Source organism: Apodemus sylvaticus, chromosome 9, assembly GCF_947179515.1.
Source record: "Apodemus sylvaticus chromosome 9, mApoSyl1.1, whole genome shotgun sequence".
Taxonomy (NCBI): domain Eukaryota; kingdom Metazoa; phylum Chordata; class Mammalia; order Rodentia; family Muridae; genus Apodemus; species Apodemus sylvaticus.
Window position 1 is genome coordinate 114516957 of NC_067480.1, and position 23172 is coordinate 114540128.

Genomic DNA, 23172 nt, shown 5'->3' on the forward strand with positions numbered 1-23172 from the left:
GTATATGCAGCCTAAGTGACATATGTAATTACTTGAATTTGTCTCTGTGAAGCTTCATGTAGTTTATTATGAAATGGTTTTGAATAAAAAATAGAAATATTTTAACTATAGCCTTAGAAATTTAATTGTGTTTATGTAACTCTTGTGGATCTTTTTTAAAAATATATTTTTATTTTCTATATTCTTTGTTTACATTCCAAAAGCTTTCCGCTTTCCCAGCCCCCCCCCCCACCATATGTCCCATATGTCCTCTTTTCTCCATCCATTCTCCTATCTTTCCCCCTCCCCTTTCTCTGTCCTGGTACTCCCCTACAATGCTGGATCAAGCCTTTCCAGGATCAGGGCCCTCTTCTTCCTTCTTCATGGGGAATCATTTGATATGCTAATTGTATCTTCAGTATTCAGAGCTTCAGGGCTAATTAATATCCACTTATCAATGATTGCATTCCATGTGTATTCTTTTGTGATTGTGATTCTTTTGCGATCCTCGCTTAGGATGATATTTTCTAGTTCCAACCATTTGCCTAAAAAAAAATCATGAATTCATTGTTTTTAATTGCTGAATAGTACTCCATTGTGTATATATACTACATTTTCTGTATCCATTCCTCCATTGAGGGATATCTGGGTTCTTTCCAGCTTCTGGATACTATAAATAAGGCTGCTGTGAACATAGTGGAGGGCTAATATCCAGTATATACAAAGAACTCAAGAAGCTAGACCCCAGGGAACCAAATAACCCTATTAAAAATGGGGTACAAATCTAAACAAAGAATTTTCACCTGAAGAAATTCGGATGGCTGAGAAGCACCTTAAGAAATGCTCAACATCATTAGTCATTAGGGAAATGCAAATCAAAACAACCCTGAGATTTCATCTCACACCAGTCAGAATGGCTAAGGTTAAAAACTCAGGAGACATCAGGTGTTGGTGAGGATGTGGAAAAAGAGGAACACTCCTTCACTGCTGGTGGGATTGTAAGATGGTACAACCACTAAGTAAATCAGTGTGGCAGTTCCTAAGAAGACTGGACATGACACTTTCAGAGGACCCTGCTATACCTCTCCTGGGCATATACCCAGAGGATTCCCCAACTCTTGTATATCTTTGTACAGTCATTCTAGGTCCAAAGATGTCATGTATCCTCTGATAAATCTTAGTATGTCAATGGATTATTAGTGATGTTTGTTTGATGATTTAAAGACTTATATTGATCAGTATTGGTTACATATCAAGAAGACCCTCATGACACCTTTGAGCCCTTCAGAACAAAACTCTGTTCTCTGACGTGAGAAATAGAGGCATCCTTTGCTTGCAAATACTAATATTTGAAATATTGTTCGTTCTGTGTATTTCATGTTTCATGGATTTCTTACTTCCAGTTATATTGAACAATTGAAGAGATCCTGGGAAAACATTCTGTCTCCAGGACATGCAAATTAATTTTGATACAGCAGAAGGAAGATAATCTCTTTTAATGAGTAATTATATTCTCTACCACATACCTCACATAGAGCACGTGTGTACATATATCTGTATGCACACACACACACATAATATAGTACACTAGTTAAGATTTGGAGTCTAGATTTTGACTTGATGTTCTGACTTAGTTATAGTGGACAGTCAGGTTAACCTTTGTGTCTTTGAATATCCTTATCTGTAACTTGAGAAGAAAAATAGTACCCACTTCAATTTTTGAAAATTAGGTGTTTATAGGTTAGCTCACAGGTGTTGAATCAGTATGCATTATTTCAACGGAAACATATTTTGTGATGCTTTAGTGATAAAATAGCCACTAGTATATATACATACTTCAATGAAATAAATGTATAGCTAGCAGCAAACTACAGTGACTTCATTCTGTACTTGTACAAAATTGTTTGCTTCAGTGTGTGGCATGCAAAATCCTGAAAGAGTTAAAATTTTTCCTTGTTTTTCAGGCTTTAATTTAGGCTCATTGTTATACAGAAACTGTTAGCCTGGGTAAAGCTGCACCTTGAGCACTGATGTAAACTGAGTTTTTCAAAGTACATTAAAATTTGCCATAGTCTTCCCTTGATGACTGAGAGATTTGCATCTGGTAGCGATTCACTCAGCCGAATGGAAGATCGCGCTCCTTAGAGTGCTGATAAGCGGACACATGACATTTGCAAAGAGCAGTGTGCCTACTCGAGTGCCAGGGCAAACTGGAGAAAATTCTGTGCTTCCGATTTCATCAGAAATGTAGGGAATATTGCAAATGACACTACCAAATCAACTGTAAATAGATGATAATTTGATTGACATCTGGAAAGCTGTCACTGACTGAGCAGCCCATAACAGGAACATTTACTGAGTGCAAAGGCAGCTTTCAAGTAAATCACTTTTTGTCCAGTGGGGCTCAGCCAGATTATAATTGCATGTCCTTCCCTTCATTGCAAATTCCCTATTACCGTTACCAGCAGTGTCTCATTTAAAGGAAGGTTGTCTTCCAAATATTCAGAGTGTCTCATGTTCACTCGTCACCTCCCTCCTTGAAGGCTTGCTATTTTCTGGAAAATCCAGCCATTGCTTCCCTTCATTCTAAAAAACTTATTAACTTTGCCCTTGTGTGTGTGTGTGTGTGTGTGTGTGTGTGTGTGGCGCGCACGTCTGTGTGTCTGTGTAGAGGTACATATTATAAATTGGCGACATGATGGAAGTTAGGGTCTAAAGACATTTTAGCATGATTTTGTTATAGTCCTTAGAATTGTGTACTCTGTTGTTTTTAAATAAACAGCATTTTGGCAATGGTCATTTTTGAAGTATCAGTACTTCAAAACTGAATGAGCACTTGGCTCCTCCCACTTGGAAATGTACAAGGTGCATGTCTGGGCCTAGTGTTAGTTCTTGGACCCTGGGTCGTTCAGTCCCAGATGCTTGGGAATATTGGGATACAGCGGCAAAGCACATACCATTTACAGGTCCAGTTGCAGAGACAGTGTATGAAGTGAGAGACACTTGAGACATTATTAAGGCAGTGTTGACAAGTTGGTCTAGTTTGTTCTTTAAAAGTCAATGAGGTATTAATACCTGGTTAATAAGCTCATCCTTTAGTACAAAGTCATCTAGCCTCATTCTCCAAGTCAGCTGCTTTCCATTGATCAAGAAAAAGAAAGAAACACTGTTCTTATTTGGTCTAGTTCTTTCTTGCTTCTAAATTTGGCTAACATACTCTGGCCTCAGGAGAATATATCAGAGGTACTGATCAGAGTCTTTGTCTGAGAATCTCAAAGTAATGTGTTTTCATAAAAACATTTTTGATTTCCTGCTCGTAGGCATAAGAAGTACCCACCAGAGAAGGATAATGTGAAGCAAGTTGCTCCTACTCTAGGAGTGGCCTCTCTTGTTCAAACAGAATAGAACCTGAAGGTTCTGTTGCTAGTCAGGACCAGTGTGCCTTTGCCTTGCACCAAGCTCTCTATGTCACAAACAATCAAGGAACCATCTCTGGCTGTACAGATGTAGTTGCTTATTGTAGCCCCAGTGAAAGAACATGGGAGCCAAGATCTTGCTAATTGTAGTGACCCTGCCTGCATTGTGAGTGTCAGATGATTTGACAGGACTGACATGCAGCTAAATGGAATAGGAAAAGACACGGCAGTGGACTGTTGGTCCATTAGTTTGCCCAGGCATCTTGTTTTACTAAGGAGCTCTCTAATGGTTTCTCGGCAATAATTACTCTCTCTCTCTTCCTCATGGTATTCAACATGACAGGCACTTGCCGAAGTCACAGCTAATATATTTGCACTCTAACAGGCCCCAATGCTGGGTCTCCTTGAGTACTTTGGCTAAGATATGAGTGATGTCTATGCTTTTTTTTTTCCTTGAGAAAAATCTCTAATGCAGAAGACAACCGTTTTATTTTGGATATTAAGCAGGTGTGTGGTGTGGCATGAGTGCTTGAGAAAAGAAAATGATGCATTAGCTGTGAACTCCCCATTGTATGTCCTGTGTATTAGTAGTTGGTGATATTGAAACAGAGGAAAACTTTTATGGGCTGATTTACTTACACAGTGATAATTCAGACTTGATCCAGAAGCACAGATAGGGAGGGGGTTTCCATAGACATGAACTTCCAGGCAACTGTCTTGAAAGTACACAGTATGGGATCATTCTTTCATTTCAGATGATGTGCAATCGGGAAGTAGTTTTCCTACTTCCTACACTTTCCTACAGTTTTTTAAACCAAAGAAGGTATCTTAGAGTAATTTAGCTTAAAAAAATGTTCTTCAGGTCACTTCTTTTTGATACATAGTTGATTTCCCCTATAGCAAGATTTACTTTTTGGAAGTCAATTTGAACTTCTATATTAAGTATTTTAGTTTAGGTAATAATTATTGGATTCTTTTGAGATTCCTAACACAGTTTGTTAGTGTATAGCTATGGAAAACTGTGTATGTCATAGTCCTCCACAGTGACATGATCATTTTTCTTACAATCTTTGAACGGTGTGGTCATAAAATAATCCTTGTGCTAGAAAATACAAGAGGAAGAAGAAATACATGCGTAGAGGCTATGCTTTGGGTTTCAGTGTCTCTTCTTCATATTCATGTATTTGTAGGGGGGTGGTCCTACTCAGAAGTTTAATCAGATTAAAGATCCCTGTTTATTTTTTATTTTTTTAAGATCCCTGTTTATAAACTCTTTAGAGGGGTGAAGAAATAAGCAACAACTCGATTTCAGATACTTATTTTTTCAACATACAGCTATCTCTTAGAACAGTTTCTTACTTTTTTTAAAAAAGTACTTATGTTTTGCTGTATCAGAAAGAAGAGAAAAAAATCTTAGAAACATATTAAGCATATGATGAAATTGATAGGGTTCTGAAGAATCCTTTAGAATCTGTTTTCTTTGTGCAAGTACCAGATGTTGATGTTGGCAGCACTTAAGAGGGTCACAGGACATTTAAAATCACTAGGCTGTGGTGAATAAAATTCCAGGTCTATTGCACTGAAAATTATTTAAAACTTATGTTTGTTTACTCAGTGGTAAGTAGTACAAAAAGCATTTTTCTTCTATATGAGTGTGTTTTAAACAGGTACCTTTGACATACATACATGATCAATGAAAATGTTTAAAACACATTTGTGTCCCAGGGGCTCCTATCACTGCAGGCCACTGGTTCCGTTGAAGTCCATTTTCACATGTGCAGAGCTGATCACTCTGCACTTGACCTTCCTTGTAAGTTATTTGTTTCATGTACTAGAGGGCTAAGGCTACATAGCTGTGCAAGAAGGGGGAAAAGGCGTACGTGCTACACTTAGGTAGTATTTCCTTAGTGTTCTCTGACAGTAATTTTGAGAAGAAAAGAGGACTTTTTATGCCCACCCCCACTTTTGGGACTGAGCTAAGTTTCTCATTGATAAAATAATTAAGAGTTTATAGTTTCAATGCTAAAATAGAAAGTAAAAAACTGGTTTTGAGGAACAAAACCAATTCCAACAGGGGGTACCTCTCTGTACTCACTGTACATTCTTATTTATTATTGTTTTATGGGTGTCACACTTGAGTAGTTAGGTTGCCTCCTTTCTTGGGTTTCCAAAGGAGTTTAATACATAGATCCTCCAGTTTGCCTTGTTTCTTTAGTTAGGAGTTTGAACCAATGCTGTAAGTGCAACGAAATCCATTTCTTCTAGTCTGTGTTATCTATCTTATTACCATCCATCACGATAGTATTCCAGCTTTCTGTGGGAAGGGAAGTATTTTGAATAGTCTGTCAGAGGAAATGGCTAGGAGGAAAAGCAGATCTCAGCAGCTCTCATTTCTGGGATTACGGCTGACTTCTTCCTTTTTAGCACACCTTTCAGGTTGTGTATAATTATACAGAGTGGAAATAAGAAAAATAGTATGTGTGATGAAGTTAATTTTTATACACCAAAGAAGATGTTGCTTGTTCTATTTGTAGATCCTGGTACCTTGGTTTCATTCAATGACAAAGAGAGGTGTGGTGTTATTTGTGCTTTCATGTCGCTAAACCTCAGGAACATGCCAGGACATTTAGATTGAATTGTTATGTGAACATCACTGAATAGTCTTCACAGTCCTAGATGGTGTGGCTATTCCTTAAGGTTATGTGATACATTATCTTGCTCCTAAGTCACAAAACTATACAGCGTATTTCTGTTCTGCATATTGTAGTCAACCGGAACAGATATTTTTATATTTAAAAACATCTGAACACAGAAAAGATACAAAGAGAACACAGTAGAGATGTTGAAAATCAAGCATACATAGGGTGCACTTGTATGAGTGGAGTTTACAAACCTAAAGCCGTGGTGAGTTGGTGAGTGAATGGTGTGTGACTTTGAGGACCTGGGGCATTATAACAAACTACTGTAGACTTTGTAAGCCCTCTGCACTTAGTTCGGTTTTTTAATTAGTTGTATTCTTTATTTACATTTCAAATGTTGTCCCCATTCCTGGTTCTGCTTTCCCCCAACCCTTCCCCCCTCCCCCTGCTCACCAACCACACACTCCCTCTTCCCTGTCCTGGCATTCCCCTATACTAGGGCATCTCGCCTTCTCAGGACCAAGGGCTCTTCTCCCTTTAGTGTCCAACAAGCCATCCTTAGCTACATATGCATCTGGAGCCCTGGGTCCCTCCATGTGTACTCTTTGGTTGGTGGTTTAGTCCTGGGAGCTCTGGGAGTACTGGGTAGTTCTTTAGTAATTAATCAAGTTACTGAATCTTTGCATTTTATAAAACTTATTTTTAAATGTTTGAATCTTATACTTAGATTAATATATGGATACATTGTACAAGATTATTTGACTGTTGTCAAGACATTTTTCATTTAAAACCTTTTTCTGATTAAAAGCTAATATAAGAGCTGAAGTCTAAACAATGTCAGGATCATATCTTGTCATCCTGGAAAGTCGTCCGTGGGTGTGACAAGATGGAGATGCCCATTTGCTTAGCCCCGTCTCTCAAGCCCTTCTGAGGACTGCCTCCTCCTCAGGCACAAATGTGTCTGTAGTAGTTTTTCTGGTTTCTCTTCTTCTTCTTTTTAATCATAGATTTACTTGTAAGCAGATAATTTACCATCAATATTTTGCTCCAACAATAAGGCCTTTGTTTTCTTGTCCTTCAGTTTCTTTTTTTTCTTTTTCAACTATGTGTACATTAGATCATTTTATAAAAATTGCTTCATGTCAGTCTGTGGGACCACCGTGTTCTCATGGTCCATTGTCAAATGAAGCATTGTCTGAACAAGCTAGCTGTCACACACAGCCATTTGATGTTTAGATTGGTAGTGTGTATAGCCACAGATCCTATATCCATAGGGTTTCTGATCACCAAAGACAGAATGTTTTAAACTGATGTATTTTAACTTACCATTACTGTGATTATTACGACATAGGTCTTTTATATATTATATGCATACATATGTATCTATAAATTTATTATATTTACTTGTATTTATATTGCTAATCAATGTACTTATGTAAAGGAAACAGACTTGCATGGTAGGCAGCATTGAGGGGGAATTTTAGAATGCCTTTGTCACGTCTGTAGTTTAGTGGAGTATGTAAAATAAACAATGCCTACTGTGTGATGAACGCCAAAGAGCTAATCAATTTTGGATATTACTCCTGGTTAGAACTCATGTAAGCTGTCCTGTATTATAGTTACTTGGAAAGATGTATAGAAGCCTAATGTTTTGAGTGGGTAAATTTGTTTTGTAACCTGTGAAATGTGTTCCTGGGGATAGTGCATCTAACCTCTGAACTTTCCACTCATTGTCTATGCAGTGAGGATTCCAATAATGCTTTTCTTTTGGATGATATGAGGATATAGGAATACCTTTTGTAAATTTATATGCAGTTTGCTAATTTACTAATGTATTCTTGCCAAATGACCTAAATTAGAAGGAGGGTGATTTGGATCAAGTCCCTGAGCTCACTGTCTAGAGTCAGATTACATTTGTCCATTCTACTTGGAAGAGGTGTGTGTGTGGGGGGAGGGGCATCAAAGATGTATGGTTTTAATCTTATTTTTGTTAGAGGCTATGACTACTCTAACCCCCATAGCTTCAATTAAAAAACTTGAAAATAGTTCATTTTCTATTCTAATTACTTGGCAGAAATTTAGAATAGCAAGAAACTAGTAACAACCAAACCTTTCCTTTGCACTTACAGATGAACAGAAGAGATTCTTGGGTCCTAGAGACCAAAGAAAGAATCAGCAGGAATGCCCAGGGTGAATGATGGATTGCAGAGCCTGGCTGGTAATTACTTTCACTGAGCTAAAACATTAACTTGAAACATGGGAGCAAGGCCAGATGAAAATCGGGAGGTGGACCTCTTCCTTCCCATGGAATGCCCATACTTGCCTTGTGGAGGTAGTTGTTTCTTTGGTGGGAGAGTCCAGCTCAGCTTCCTTTCCCGAGGCTCAGCATGGATTTTCATCTACCACCCCGGTAGACAAGGAGTGGTACCTTTGTTTTGGCCATTGTAATGATAGGTGTTTAAGTCAGCCTGCTTTCTGAGAGGGCAAGAACTCACAGTTTCTCAAGACTTTTCAGTAGGATACCCGATAACAGAGAATTTCTCCTCTTGGAATTCAGCTTTTTTGTAATTTTTTTCCATAATGTGGGCTCTGGAACCCACATGGTTGATAAGCATTTTAGCATTAACTTAGCTTTTGGATTTTTGTAACATGGCTACTGAACAGATTCCTTACACTGAGCTAGAGAATACTGTTCTCTTCAGAAGAGCCAGGGGATATTTTTAATGACATATAATAGTTATTAATACTTCACTACTTTGCTATCTAGGAAAGATTGTGATGTGCTTATGACACCATGTATGTTTTCATTCATGCATTGTTTCAGATGGCCATAGAATGTAAAGTATATGAGAACTCATTCAGTGCCACTGTGCTCTCCGTGACTACCGTCTCAGCATACAGTACACTTGAACTTGAATTTTCTGAGTTCAAGTTGATTATTACCTCATGGGAATAATAGTTATTGTTTTGAGAGACTTAGAGTAGATTAGATCTTAAAATCTATACTAAAGATAGAAATGGCACTAGATGATGAACTCTCCCGTATTGTTTCTTTTATTTTAATCATGCTCCATTTCTCCAACCACGATGTTTTGTGCTGGTCAGGAAGTTCTCTGTTGTGTGCCATATTGTTGAAAGTCTAACTTTCTGATATCAGAGTCCATGGTTTCTTGCCATCTGCCGAACAGGCTGACCTGAACATCTATTGCCATGCTAGCCACAATGGGTACTTACTAATCTAGCCGGCAATTGTGGGCATGCACTACAGTCAGTGAAAAGGATGCTTATCAGTCTTGTTGTTTTTGACATCCATGGAGAGCCAGAAAGGCAGATAATGGATATTGAATTTACAGATGCTCTATTTCTAATGTTAGATTGTGTTTTGTGTATTTATGAGTTAGTTATATTTCTGACATATAAACATTTCTCACATGTGATTTTACAGATATATTCTCTTGCAACAGACATTCTGTGGAAGCATGATTTTGTTGTTGAAACTTCTACCATACTTTGCTTTCTTAGATGTCTGAATTGAAGGTGTACTATTTTGAGTATCTATAAATACTCAGTCTAGCTAGCATAAGCGTTTAAGTTGAAAGGCTTCAATTATAAAAAAAGATTCCTTTAAAGAGCTGATTTTTGTGGAATTTTTAAGTAACATGAGAATATTATTGATAAAAGGAACTTTTATTAAACACTGTTAGTTTCTGTGGGATGTACTTGTTGACTCATTGACAGCATGGAATACTGGTTTGGTAGTTTATCTATTTTCTTTACTTACGTGCTTTGAGAGTGGGTGTATTGTTTTTTCAAACCTTCATTGTCACAAACTTGGAGCACAGGGCTGGAGATGGTTCAGTGGTTAAAGACACTGTTCCTCTGGAAGAGGAGTAATCTGGGGTTTGATTTCCAGCACCCAGGGTGGCTCACAACTGTCTGTAACAGGCACTCGTGGTGCACCTATATCTATGTAAGCAAAGCACCCATTCACATAAAATAAAATAAATGCAATTTTTGAGTGAGGGGTGCTATCTTTTTTGAAAGATTCCTAATCTTGAAGTGACCTGCTCTATTTTTTTTTGACCACAACATTTTCCTCAACCCCATTTCCTATATTACAGAAGGACCAAGTCATGGCATAAGGAAAATTGGAAAGTTTTTGTTTTTATACTAGCATTTTCTGTAGTTAGACTTGTAAATCATGTCTTTACTGGCTTCTATAAATCTCAGGCCCTTGGGAATGAAACCCATGACGTGTCTTACTTCAAAAGGTGAGAAAACCAAGGAACTCAAATGTTCTCTGCAGCAGAGCTGTGTTCATGCCCCTCCTTAGCATCATCACCTGGGGAAGTGAGGAACAGCATTCCCATCCACCTCTTACCGGCAGTGGCTTGCATGGCTTGGAGGAAGCTTTGGGACTGAGCAGAGGTTTATAACTACTGCTGTCTGGCCTTCCTTGACCATTGTTTCCCCTTCCAGGATTCCTGTAACTATCAGCCGATGGTTCATACTCCCAAATGTTTCTAATACTGCAATGATGTCAGAAGTATTTTTTTTAAAGGCTAGGATTAGCAGTTACAGTTTTTCTTCAAACATCTTTGGAGTGGAGAAACTTCTGTCAAACGTGGAGCCCTCTTTTCCTCTTTTCTATCTTCCTGCAGTTTTCCCACTTCTTTTGCTAACTTATTCCACCTACATTGCTTTTGAATCCCCACCCTACAAAAGTTAGTCAACATAGATTATATCAATTATACTCTGTCTCCACTTTGGCACCACTCTTTCTGTGGATCTTTATTGAGCATTGCATCTTCCTTAAGTTAGTTAAAGGCCTCAGGGAGGTTGAAAATTGGTCTAGACAGTGGATGAATCCTGTGAAGGGTGATTCAAGTCTTGGGGTTTTCCTGAGATAGGTCCTGATTTAGACCTGGTAATATTTGAATGCCTGAGGTAAAGGCATTAAGTGTCAGAACAGATGCTTCAATGGAAAGAACAAGCTACAGGGCACAGGAAGAGAAGATGATTGTGTTCTGTAGGGGGTATGTGCTATATAGTTCAGCTTAAAATTAAGAAAGACTTCATACATTTACATTCATACTCTTTCCATGCTTAGGGTAGATGCTGTCTGTATGACATAGGAGGGTGTCTGATAGGCTCAGAAGCTTTTTACTCTCTGGCTTTTAAGGTAATAGGATTTCATCATTGTCTTAGTCACTTTTATATTGGTGTGTTAAAATACCATGACCCAGGCAACTTGCAACAATTTTTTGAGGTTCATAGTTTTAGAGGGTTAGAGTCCATGACCAGTGTGGTAGTGCGTATGGCATCAGGAGGCAAGCATGGTGCCCGGGGAACACTCTTCCATTCTTGGTCAGAGTGCAAACTTGTACAGCTACTTTGGAAGTCAATATGGATGTTTCTCAGAAAATTTGGAATTGATTTACTTTAAGACACAGCTATACCACTCCTGGGCATATACGCCATCTTACCACAAAGACACTTGCTCAACTATGTTTATAGCTGCTTTATTCATAATAGTCAGACTCTGGAAACAACCTAGATTTTCCTCAACCAAAGAATGGATAAAGGAAATATACACTTAAACAATGGAGTATTACTCAGATGTTAAAAAATGACAATGTGAAATTTTCAGACAAATAGATTAGACTACAAACCAACCAACCAACCAACCAACCAACCAACCAACCAACCAACCAACCAAAAATACCATGATCCTTAGCAAGGCAACACAGACCCAGAAAGGCAAGCATGATATATACTCACTTGTAAGTGGATATTAGTTGTTAAGGATAATCATACTGCAAGTCACAAACCCAGAGAGGGTAAGTAACAAGGAGAGAGGACTGTGGTGGGGGTGGGTACGTGGATCTTCTGGAAAGGGAAAACAGAATTTGTAGGTGGACCAGGGGCAGGTAGGAATAGGAACAGGATTGACACTATTTTTCAAGGAAAGGAAAAGTTGCCTAATCAAGAAAGGACAGTTCATTTATCAAATACATACATACATACATACATACATACATACATACATACATACATACATACGTACGTACATACGTACATACGTACATATATACATACATCATGCAAAATTCATTGACTGATCTAAATCCCTATATTCTTCCCTCAACCCTAATTCCCCATAGCAAAGACTTACTACAGAGAGGAGTGGACCATACTGGAAAGTGTAAAATTAATGATAACATAGACTATTGTTCTGATTGCTTTTGTTGGCTGAGAAATTCAGCTTTTTAAAAGCTGGGCTGAGTCTTACAGTAGGAAAATAGTTCCCTGTCCTCTGATCTTTCTGTTATGTAATGGTAAAGTGTTTTCTTAGCCACCTCTGGATAATGATGCAACTGTCCACAGAACAACCCCTTCACAGTTTTCAAATAGATACTTAAAAATAATCGAGGCAAATACTTGTACCTAATGTGAAAACACTGATGCCTATGCCTGCCCCGTCTTTCCTGGGGGCATGGTGTAGACTAGGAGCATGAAAGCCCTAGCTCTCAACAAAGAGAGAGATGCCTCGTGATTTTAGTCATGGAGATGAACAGCCTTGAGAGTAGGCACTGGACCAAGTTTTCTCCAGTGCTTCCTGAGAGGAACTATGCTAGGAGAGGGTAGTGATTACTTCCTATCTGAAATTTAGAAAATTAACAGCTTGCAATAAGGCTGTGGAGCTCAAAAAGGCAATGAGACAGCCCTACCTTCTGAGGGAGACTCTTACCACAGTAAGAGGCCGAAGCTGTGATGGATACCCAACACTGGGCATCACCTCTGACCTACTGTTTTATTATCTTACGTTCCCTTCCTGGAATTCGCATCCTCGATGCAGAAGCTACAGAGCTACCATCAGCTTATGCTGGGTCTGCCTGCCATTGTGAATTCTGACTCAAAACGGAACATATATATTCCTCCTTCTTCTCTTCTGTCTTTAGGTTGCTGGCCAGAGCTAAATATGCTTTCTCTAGTCCTTTAGGTCTCCTTTTCTTTAAAGCTTTTGTGTCTGCCCTGTAGCTGTTATCTGCCAGGTGGCTGACCTCCATGTTGGCTTAACTCAAACCCTTCCCTGTTCAATTCTGTGACAGCTGCTGAGGTTTACAGCTTACCTGCTTTCAAGTTTCTCTTTTCAATTTTAGTAAAATTGTCTTTGAACATCTAACAACAAGAAGTCACACCATGCATTCCATTTCTATAGAATTTATTATTTATTTATTTATTTATTTATTTATTTATTTATTTATTGTTGCAATACTTGGTTGGCAAGCTCTCATTTCTGGTGAGATGGCGAAGTAGACAGAGTTTTCCCCACATGGAAGCCCACTGATGGTGAAGTTGCCTTATTAACTGCCTTGATTTTACTTCTTGTGTCACCTTCATGGAAGATGTGTTAGAGTAAACCGTTATTATGTCTCCTGCTGCTTACAAACTGAGTCTCTTTTTCTTGGTCATCTTACTTCTGCTTTGGGTTGTTATGATGACAGAGGAAGAAGCATGTTTTGAGAAACATGAAAAGCCATTGTCATTCTGAGAGCAGTTATTTAGTTTTCATTGTGTTCCTTTAGCCTGCCATGTTTGCTTTAGTGTCTGAGTTTGGTGACAGTTCTGTTATTATATTAAAGATGTTTCCTGCCATACATTTTCCATTTCAGTTACGAAAACTCACTTTATTTCCTAAGATGAATTATAATTAGGATTGTTTGGTACTGAGACTCTTTTCCTCACTTAATACCCCTAATGAGATACAAATGTTCTAAATGTCCTTATGAGCGGATTATATTTAGAGAGGAATCCACTTATTTTAGTTAACTAATCCCTTTGCTCTTGTGTCACACATCCTTATTAGGCCCTCACGTTCCTGCTCCTTATGGAATTCTTGTGAGATCAGACCTCTGCAAGCAGTATGATTAACTTTCAGGGTCAGAGGTATTGAAAATGTCAGTGGAATTTGTTGATGTTCCATACCTTGTTGTAACAGCACTCTTCTTAGACACATTAATGATAAATACAAGACTTTTTCTAGTCTTACAAAGCGAATTTTTTTAGTGATCTTCTTGTATTTATGTCAGTTTTCCATAGAATAAAATAATGGACTTATTTTGAATTTTTTTCACTTTGTTCTCCTGCCACCCTTAGCATCTTGGAATGGTTTTTCTAACTCAGTGGGTCATTGTTTGTTGTACTTGATGTCCCAGGAGAGCAAACTGTGTGTGGTGTTGAACATCACTAAGTGATATCTGTGCAACATCTAGGGATCAGTACTGGGTACCCTTCCTGATGACTGTGTTTATTTTGTACAGAAAGGAGAGAGAAATAGCATTTTGAACAGCTTGATTTGTGAAGTTGCTTTTTGAGTTCAAATCCTGGCTTTATTGCTTACTGTTGGCCTATCTGTAGATGAATTATTGGACTTCCTTATTCTCTGGCATTCTGCTATACATACAGGTGATTATAATGCCACTTGCCTTGTGGGTGGCTACGAGGATTCTGTGAGCACATTAGAGAATAGTACCAGTTGCAGTCGCTGTGTATATTTGTATGATAGTGTCTGGTTGAATTTCTACAAGTATTGTCTAATATTATTCTCTCTTGGTCCATTCAACCAATGAAAAAATATTACTGACTTTGTAAAAGGAATGTCATAAAAATATAATAGTACCCATAATTTTGTTACTGGTATCAGAGTTGGAATTGTAGGACAAATTTCTTCTCATCTATTAATCTAGATGGAATTGCGTCTTCAGGGACCTCCCCACTTCTTTGATTATTATAAGATGTAGGAAGGTACTCAAGTTCTTTTTCTTAAATCTGTGGTGATTCAGTTCATTCATTTTAAAATTACTTTAAGTATAATTGTTTCTTCTTTTACATGACTTTGGCTTTTACTTGCCATGGTTAATTAACACCAGTTCCCTATCAGTAGAGTCTAATTATATCAGAAGTCATGTTAATGAGTTATGATTTACTGTATTAGTGGTGTTAGTTCTTTCTGTTGGTTTATGAGCAGACAGGCATGTAGTTATGTTGTCCCCTTGTCTTTGATAAACTCATGTGACAGGTCAAAAGAAGTGATAATAGAAAAGAAATCTGTCAAGAAAGCTCAAAGTGAAGCAAAGAAAAAGTATTCACACTGAAAATAAGATTTGAACTAATTATAAACAGGATTCCTGGAACAGGGTAACTGACCAAGGGCACATCAAGTCTCGCACTGGTGTCAGAACTGTGTGGAGTTGGGAAAGCAAAGAATTCATCAAGCCACAGAAGAGCTACCTAGTGAGCACTATGCACTGTTCAATATAGTGTTCTTGTTTGTAAATTAAACAACACACCTTGAAATTGCCCCTATGTGATGGAAAAAATAACGTCTATTCTCCTGCCCGTTATTGGTATCACCAATATTTTTCTCACCCCTGTAGTTTAGTCTTTTCGGAATGTGATACAAATGTAAATCATACAGTGTGTATTTGTAAGTGTGGTGGTTTCCTTTGAGATTCATGACTGTTGTTGCATGTAAGAACCTTTGGGGCTTAAGCCAAACTGTAAGACTTGCCTGAAGATAGAGTAGGGAGGGCTCTTATTGTAACCTGGCTAGGCTCTGGTCGGGAGTACACATTCAACATGCAGCGTGAGTCCTGGCTTCAAGAATCCTGTGGGAGCTGAAACATGTCTCAGCTGAGGCCCTTAGGAGCTGCCACAGGTGGTGGGGGGGACTGGCCTAGTGTGGTGAGGAGAGAGGATTATCCAGAGGTGAAGCCCAGCAGGCTATGGAGCATGTGAGGAAGTTACTTTCTCCCATTGTTCTCTGCTCTTTGCCTAAATTACTTTTCTGGCATTACTTTTCTGATTTTGCTTCATTACATGGCTCCTTTTCTTTCCATTCCACCTCGTCACCACAGTAATGTGTTTCCAGTACTGGTACTGCACTTTGGATCACTCCTGTTGTTAAATCAGGTGTCATGTTTATAGGGACCAATCTTTGCTGCCTTCTGGCGATGGCAATGCCATTGTGCTCCTGAATTCACACTGTTGTACATGTGGGGAAGGGGCTTGTGCGGCCTCGTGATGAGCTGTTGGCAGTTAATGGTTGCTAGAAGAGGAAGAATCATTCTTCTCATAATTATAGCCATTGCCAAATTGCCCATGCTTCAATAAATAACCACTAACTCATGCCCCTGCAAGCAACCTTAATTAAATTGAGTTGGTTACAGAAAAAAAAAGACAAAGAAAAAAAGAGAGGAAAGGAAAGAAAAGGAAGAAGGATATGAAAATGGGAGAAGTGAGAATGAGGGGGCTCAGTGTTGGGAGATGATAATGGGGTTAAAATGACTAAAATTCAATATAATGCATGTATAAAGTTGTTAAAGAATAATGAAAAGGGACCTATCTCAGTTTATCTGAAGTTTTCCATTGCTTCCCACAGGGAACAACAGCATAAATGTCACTGAGATGTTGGTGAATTGGGGGCCCCTTAGAGCTGCAAGTCAAGGGTTCGGTAGTCCCAAACCAGTTATAGGCTCTTTTGTAAAGATCTTGGTAAATCTTCTACCAATTGGGATTCTATGGATTTTTTTTAACCTTTATTTTTAGTACTGGGGAATCAAACCCAGAGTTCATCATATAGTCATGTATTTTCCAAGTGTCCATCAACTGAAACATACTCCCTGTTCCTGGGACCATATTTTTAAAGGTACAGTACACAAACTAGATTGAACTCTGTGGCAAAGACATAATGGTGAAGTAATGAAGCATTGGTAATTCTTGGGCCATGATCAACTAACTCATCCTTTGTGTAATCCTCATCAGCAGACTCCTGAAGCTGCATCAAGCTAAGTAGGAGATTCTAGCTTGATTAATAGTTGTTTGTCTGTGGCATAGGGGGTGAAGTACTCTAAGAGGTGGTATTCAGAATAGCTGTACTTCCCACAAAAACATTTACCAAAAGGTAGTTTGTTCATATAAATACTCATGCTGGAAAGATACTATCATTAATTACAAAATAGTAACTAGAGTTATAGCTGAAGTACATTTTATACTTAGGGATAGGTCCATCAGAGAAAAGACGGTTTCTTGTCTGTTATAGGCAGGAAACTGAGGCAAGGGCAATTTAGCCTGAGGTCTGATCGCTGGTGGTAGGGGAACAGAGACTCACACTCAGGCAGTCTGCTTGAGACTCTGTATTCTGCTGTGTATATGTGTGGCCTTCGGAGTTCTAGCATATTAGTGAGTGCCTGAAGGACGCTCAGGAAACTCATTGTGTGTCCTTCATTTTAAGAGCAAGGTCTTCAGGAGACTTTAAGATGATCATGGTGTCTTGGAGTAAACTCGATTCTCCTGCCAGAGGCCCTGGTCGCTGAAGGAGGTGTTAGGTTGGCTTGTTGCTGGTCTCATGTCAGGGGACAGAGAGATGCCGCTCATCTAGGAAGACTCACGAAATTGGCGTTCCTTTCCATTCTATGCCTTGGCCCTGGCCCTCTCTTGCCTGGGAATACATTAATTTGTTCTCTTCCTGTGCTCTCTGCCACTTATTTTTCCCAGGAAGCCTGGAATCCCCGTTATCTTTTCTAGGCTGCCCTCTCTATTTGCTTGACTCATCCACCAGGTCTCTGTATGTAAAGTACTGTTCTAGCTGCTGCCAGATACCCATGCTCCTGGCTTGCTTTCTATTGTGTTAAACATCGCTTGTGGGCACTTGTGGGGGAAGACCTTCCTTGGCTTACACATTCCAGATCACTGTCCATCACTGACGATGTCAGAGCAGGAGCTCCAGCAGGAACAAAGATGGGAACCTCAGCAGAACGACACTTGCTGCTTGCTCCCAGGCCCATGTTCAGTTATCTTTCTCATACCTCCCAGGACCACCTGCCTACAGATGGCACTGCCCGCTGTGATCTGGGCCTTCCATGTAGCTCAACCCCCAAGAAGCTGTCACATAGACATGCCTACAAACCAAACTGATAGGAGTCATTCAGTTCATTCTTCCCCAGTGACTAGTGTGTGTCAAGCTGACAAAAGCTAACCCTCATGCCAGGTATGAAGGAGAATACCAGTGCATTATATTCACTAGTCGCTGACTTTTTCCTCCATATTTTCTACAATTAAGAATGTCCTTCTCAATTTCAACTCAAAATACCTGAAAAGAGTCCTTGTTTAGTTAAGAGAGAGTAAATTTCCCCAGGTAAGTTCCCATATGTTTTCTGTAAAAACCAGCACACACTTTCTTTGTATTTCACCCCCGTCGATGAGAGTCTTAGAACAGTAATCAGCCAGGATAAGCCACTCAGCTCCTGTTGCCTTGCATTTTGTTGGGCAATTTTAGCTCTTTTTTTTTTTTTTTTTTGGTGCTATTCAGAAGAGTCTGCTTCTTGTCACAGCAGTGGCATCCCAGGTTCTGTGATCCTTTTCTTTGCAGGCCCTGGAGCAGTTGAACTGTAGGTCTGCTCACCTAAGTAGGTACAATGGTACAAGATGCTCGGGAGGGGTGTGTGTGGTTCCATTCCGATTCCGGTTCTGGTTCCGGGAAGGTCTGGTAGTGTGTGCACATGGCCACTGCTTTTGTAAGGTTGGCATGTGTGTGTTTATATCCCCCCAGGCCTCTGTTCTTCCCTTCCCTTCTAGAGCCTTTCCCTCCTTTTGTTGGCCCTTTACTCCATACTTGGGGCTTTGTGCATGCTAAGTGTGCATACAACTGTCTATGTGTAGCAATAGCCCTGCATGCTTTCTCTTACAGCTTTTTATGGTTTATCCAAGGAGTGGCTAAAGGACCTGGTAAATGTATGCTCCTCCTTCCCTCTGCCTCTTCCTTCTTTTCCCTCCTGCTCCCCTCTCTTCCTTCTTTCCTCCTCCTTCCCTCTTCCTTTGCATCCATTTAGTTCCATCTCTGGCTCAAGAATGTGTTCTTGAATAGCTCCTTCAAGAAGTAAACAGTGCGAACCTTAGTGCATCTTAGTTCATGACCCATTTATGTGTTTGTGGCCCAAATCCTTCCATGTGTGATATTACCTTCTTAGAATAATTGAGGCCTTCGTGAAATACAGAATAGCTGTGTGCCCTGTCAGATAGGATGTGAAGGCCCTGTGTAATCCTTTGCTAGTGGGATACTTTAAGGCATGTTTGCACTACACTGAAGGCTTAAGTATGGGCCCAAGTTTAACCTTATCTATTAGGTAAATGGGTTCGGCACAGTTTGTTTAAGGTCCTAGGCCTTTCTGTGAACTGAAAACGTGCTCTTTTCCCCCCAAAAGTCCCCACTGTAGAAGTGCGGATTCTGTGCTAACGTCCAGCTCTCACCATTCGGACATTAAATACAGTGTTTTCATTTCACGTCCTTTGCAGCTGCTTCCCCTTTGAATGTCTTTTGAACCCTGAGTTGTAGTGGCTGGAGCTGGAGGGCTGGGGTTGGTTGGTGGTGCATTTTTATCCCTGCTCAGAGCCCTTTCTTGGCGTGTTACCTTGCTGCTCAGGTCGCCTTCAGTTTCTCTACAGGACAGTCTTCTTGGGGTTGGAGACTTCAAAGAAAATCTTCTGACAGTGTCGTTGCTCTTCGTTGGGCAAACTCCTCAGCTGTGTAGCCAGAGCCTCTTTTGAGTGTAGGGCAGCTTACCTGTCTGCATTCACTTTTCTCTGATAGTCTTTACCTGTTTGGTACCAGGCTTAGTGTTCCCTAGTTTCTTAATCTTGTCCTTTCCTTATCACAATTGTTCCTTTAGTAGAGTTGCTAGTATATTTATGTACTGCTCTGAACTAGGTTTTAAAGTCCTGGAAGAACTTTAGCCAGGTATGGTAGAGGCACTGTATAGACCTTTTGTGGTGACATAGACCTGCAGATTCCATGCTGAGAGGTAGAACAGGTTACCCTCATTCACAGGATAACCTAATTTAAGATTACCTTCAGCTATACAGTGAGTTCAAGACCACCCTGGCTATTTGAGGCCCTGCATCAAAACAAACACTTGCAATAAAGATTTTATACATTTAAAAGGATTTTAATATTTCTGTCTGGAAAGATTACCACTATTCTTTTGGCTAATTGTGTTGTCAACTAATATTAGTTAAGACTGATCTAATTTAAATATGAATTTGATGTTTGAATTTAATATTTTAAGGCAGCATGGAAAGAAGGTGAATGGTATAGTGGCTTCAATAGAGGCTGAATTTATGAATGAATTTTAAATTCGAGTTTGTTGTATAGACACTGTGATCAAGTGCTAAGTAAGTAATGTGAATGATATTGTTTAAAGCTTTTCCCAAACAGATCTTAAATCTTAATCAATATCCAACTGTCTGAACTGTAAAATTGTTTCAGTAGACCAACTGAGCTATGGGTAAATGTGTAGAAATCTTGGAGAATGCAAAAGTGCAGGCTTAGATATGATACAAGCGTAAGCCATTATGATTTACATGATTTATCTCCTCAGTATAAATATTGTACTTGTAAAGTTAAAACTGCTGTCCTGGAAATCAGATTGTGGTTGTCTTGAGTATTTGTGGGCCTGGCAGAGGTTTTAGGGTTATGTTTGTGTTTAGATTAAATTTGAATGGTATGTTAAGATTTATGGTGAACAGTATGTAGAAAATATTATTTGCTTTTTCAGAGCTTATGAGTAAAAGCAACATCTGAATTTAATGTTTGAGAACCAACCAAATTCAAGAAATATGATACAATTCTATTTTAATTGTTTCCCTTAATTGTTCCTAACTTCTGATCATTTACGGTTTATGTGTTTATGATATTAACATATTTAGTACCCTGTCACTGGTTACATTTAAGTTTCTGTAGTCATACTTTCAGGATTTTTTTTCTCTTAAGACAGGAATAATATGAGACCTCTGTTTGCCCAGAGTCCTAGATGATTGTATTCTGATTTTGTTCATTACATGAGATATGCTCACATGGTTTGCTTCTGAATAAATCCTTTTAAGAATTAGTCAGTCTTTTCCCTGAAATGCACCTTTTACCTATTCATCCATTCATATATGAATCTTGTGTCTCCCTCTCCCTCCCTTTTTTCCTCCCTCTTCCCCTCCCCCTCTCAAATATTGGTCATAGGCTTGCTGTAGCTCTAGGGTAAAGGCTGTCCTTGGATCAGAAATCCGTAAAACAAAACAACAGCAAAAAATGATACTGCTTGGTAAGAACTACGGCTGTGAATAAAACAGAGACATTGTGTGTGCTCTAGGTAACTGTGAATGAAGCTGAGGAGAGAAATAAAGGAGATAGTCACCAGTCTACACACTATGGACCTGTCTACACAGACAGGGTGCAGTCCAAAGACTTCCAGGAAGAAACGGCACCTCTGCCTCCATATTCTTTAGTTCCAGAAAGGTGAAAATTGACACACCGTTAAAACTCAAGGCAACCAAAGCTCCATGTCCTCAACCAGAGCTCTCATTTTAAGTCAGGAAAGTCTTTGCTCTGCATCTTACCTGATGAGAAGATGAGAATGTGTTCTTTGAGATCCTTTCTTCCACAACAGAAATAAGTGTTTGTTTTAGAAAATTTGAATTGGATATTTTTAACCATCAGTCTCTAAGATGCCTTGTTGATAGAGTAAATTTAAAAATGAATCTGTATTGAATCTGGACAAATAAACCACAGTTTGAAGCTCCAAAAGAAATGCATACCATTAACTGTCATCTTTCAATATTAGTTTTCTCTGAATGTATGTGGTCATAAATCTTTCTTTATGTTTCTGTCTATTGGTAATTTCATACAAATGGAATTGTCTATGTTATTTTGCATTAATCTTCTTTCATTTGCAGATCATTTTAAAGCATCATTCACAACATATCTGTGCATAACTGTGGATAATTATGTAACTTCAATATGGGGGTTGCAGTAAATTTGGCCAAAGCAGAAGACCCTGAATATACAGCAACAAAATCCCTGATGATTCAAAAGCAAACACGTGATGAGTTTATTGTGTGTCTGTGGTCTTGCTTGCACTGTGGTGCCCTGTCACTTCATTGCAGTCTGCATTCGGAAGCACAAGATTTGCAACGTCTTCTACAGTCCCTCACACCCTGTGGGCTCACCGGTGGCCTGACATACCTCAGCTCAGGATTGAAACTATTGTATGCAATTATTAAATTCAGTGCTTTTACGAAACCTTGAAGTTTCGACTTTTACAGAAACAGGATGGTTTAATTATGGTAACAAACACTTTTAGTATTTTTCTACCATCGTTTTTTTAGCATTTAAGTACAAATGAGTATTAATGAGCATTTGGGATATTATTGTGTTAGAATGTTTGATTTCAAAATTGCTGTTTGTTGGTGAGTCTTGGTGCACACTTGGGAGGTGGAGGCAGAACCAGGTGTGCAGTGTGCTTGTGAAGAGCTGGGGGGGGGGGTAAGACCCTGTCTTACCCACCCTTCCTCAACAGGAAATAGGCATCATGAGTAGCTTTTCTGAATTTCATGAAAAATTACTATGGCTTGGGGTAGAACAGAATTTCCAACCATTTCTAAGATGGCCCAAAACATCCTTACATCATGTTTTATCATGTATTATGTGAAGTGGCATCCTCAGCATTGGTCATTATAAATCAAAGACCACCTCTCCCTGAAGAAGTTTAATCTCTGCATCCTGCAGTAGCCAAGATTTAATTCCCTATGTAAAAATAAGCATCAACAAAAAACCATGTCCATCTTTGTATGCAAATTTCCATCAATAAATGAACACATTTGTATATGTGCATATACATATATATATATATATATATATGCACCAAAGAATCTTTCAAATAATTTTATTATTGTTTTCAATATGCATCTTATGCATCTGTACACTTAGAATTATATAAAAATGTTTTGATAGAAAATGAATTGTGAGTAGAAAAAATTAGAAGCCTTGGCTGATGCCAATACTTTATTCTACCACCACATGCTAGTATTCTATCAATATATCATGTCTCCATTATCTATTTATCAGTTGATGAACTAGATATATTTTAACATTTAAGCTAATTGGGGGAGTCGTACAGAATAAAATGAGGAAGGATTGAAGTTCTCAGAACCTCAGTCAAGAACCTTAGGAGCTTGAGAGTTTGTTAGGGTTGAGAGTGCTTGTTAGTAAATGCTGAGAGAATGCAGTGAGTTGCAGAGGTCTCATGTTG

The 23172-nt window shown here is 38.9% G+C and overlaps 1 long non-coding RNA gene across 1 annotated transcript in view; it reads left to right on the forward strand.

Annotated features, from left to right (window-relative positions):
• The window catches only part of LOC127692689 (uncharacterized), a 56009-nt gene extending 33846 nt beyond the window's left edge, over nt 1-22163 (forward strand). The window contains exons 2-3 of the long non-coding RNA XR_007979512.1: nt 8164-8252; nt 21235-22163. This is a non-coding gene — a long non-coding RNA (uncharacterized LOC127692689). The remainder of the gene's footprint in view (nt 1-8163; nt 8253-21234) is intronic.
• Nucleotides 22164-23172: the final 1009 nt, after the last annotated feature.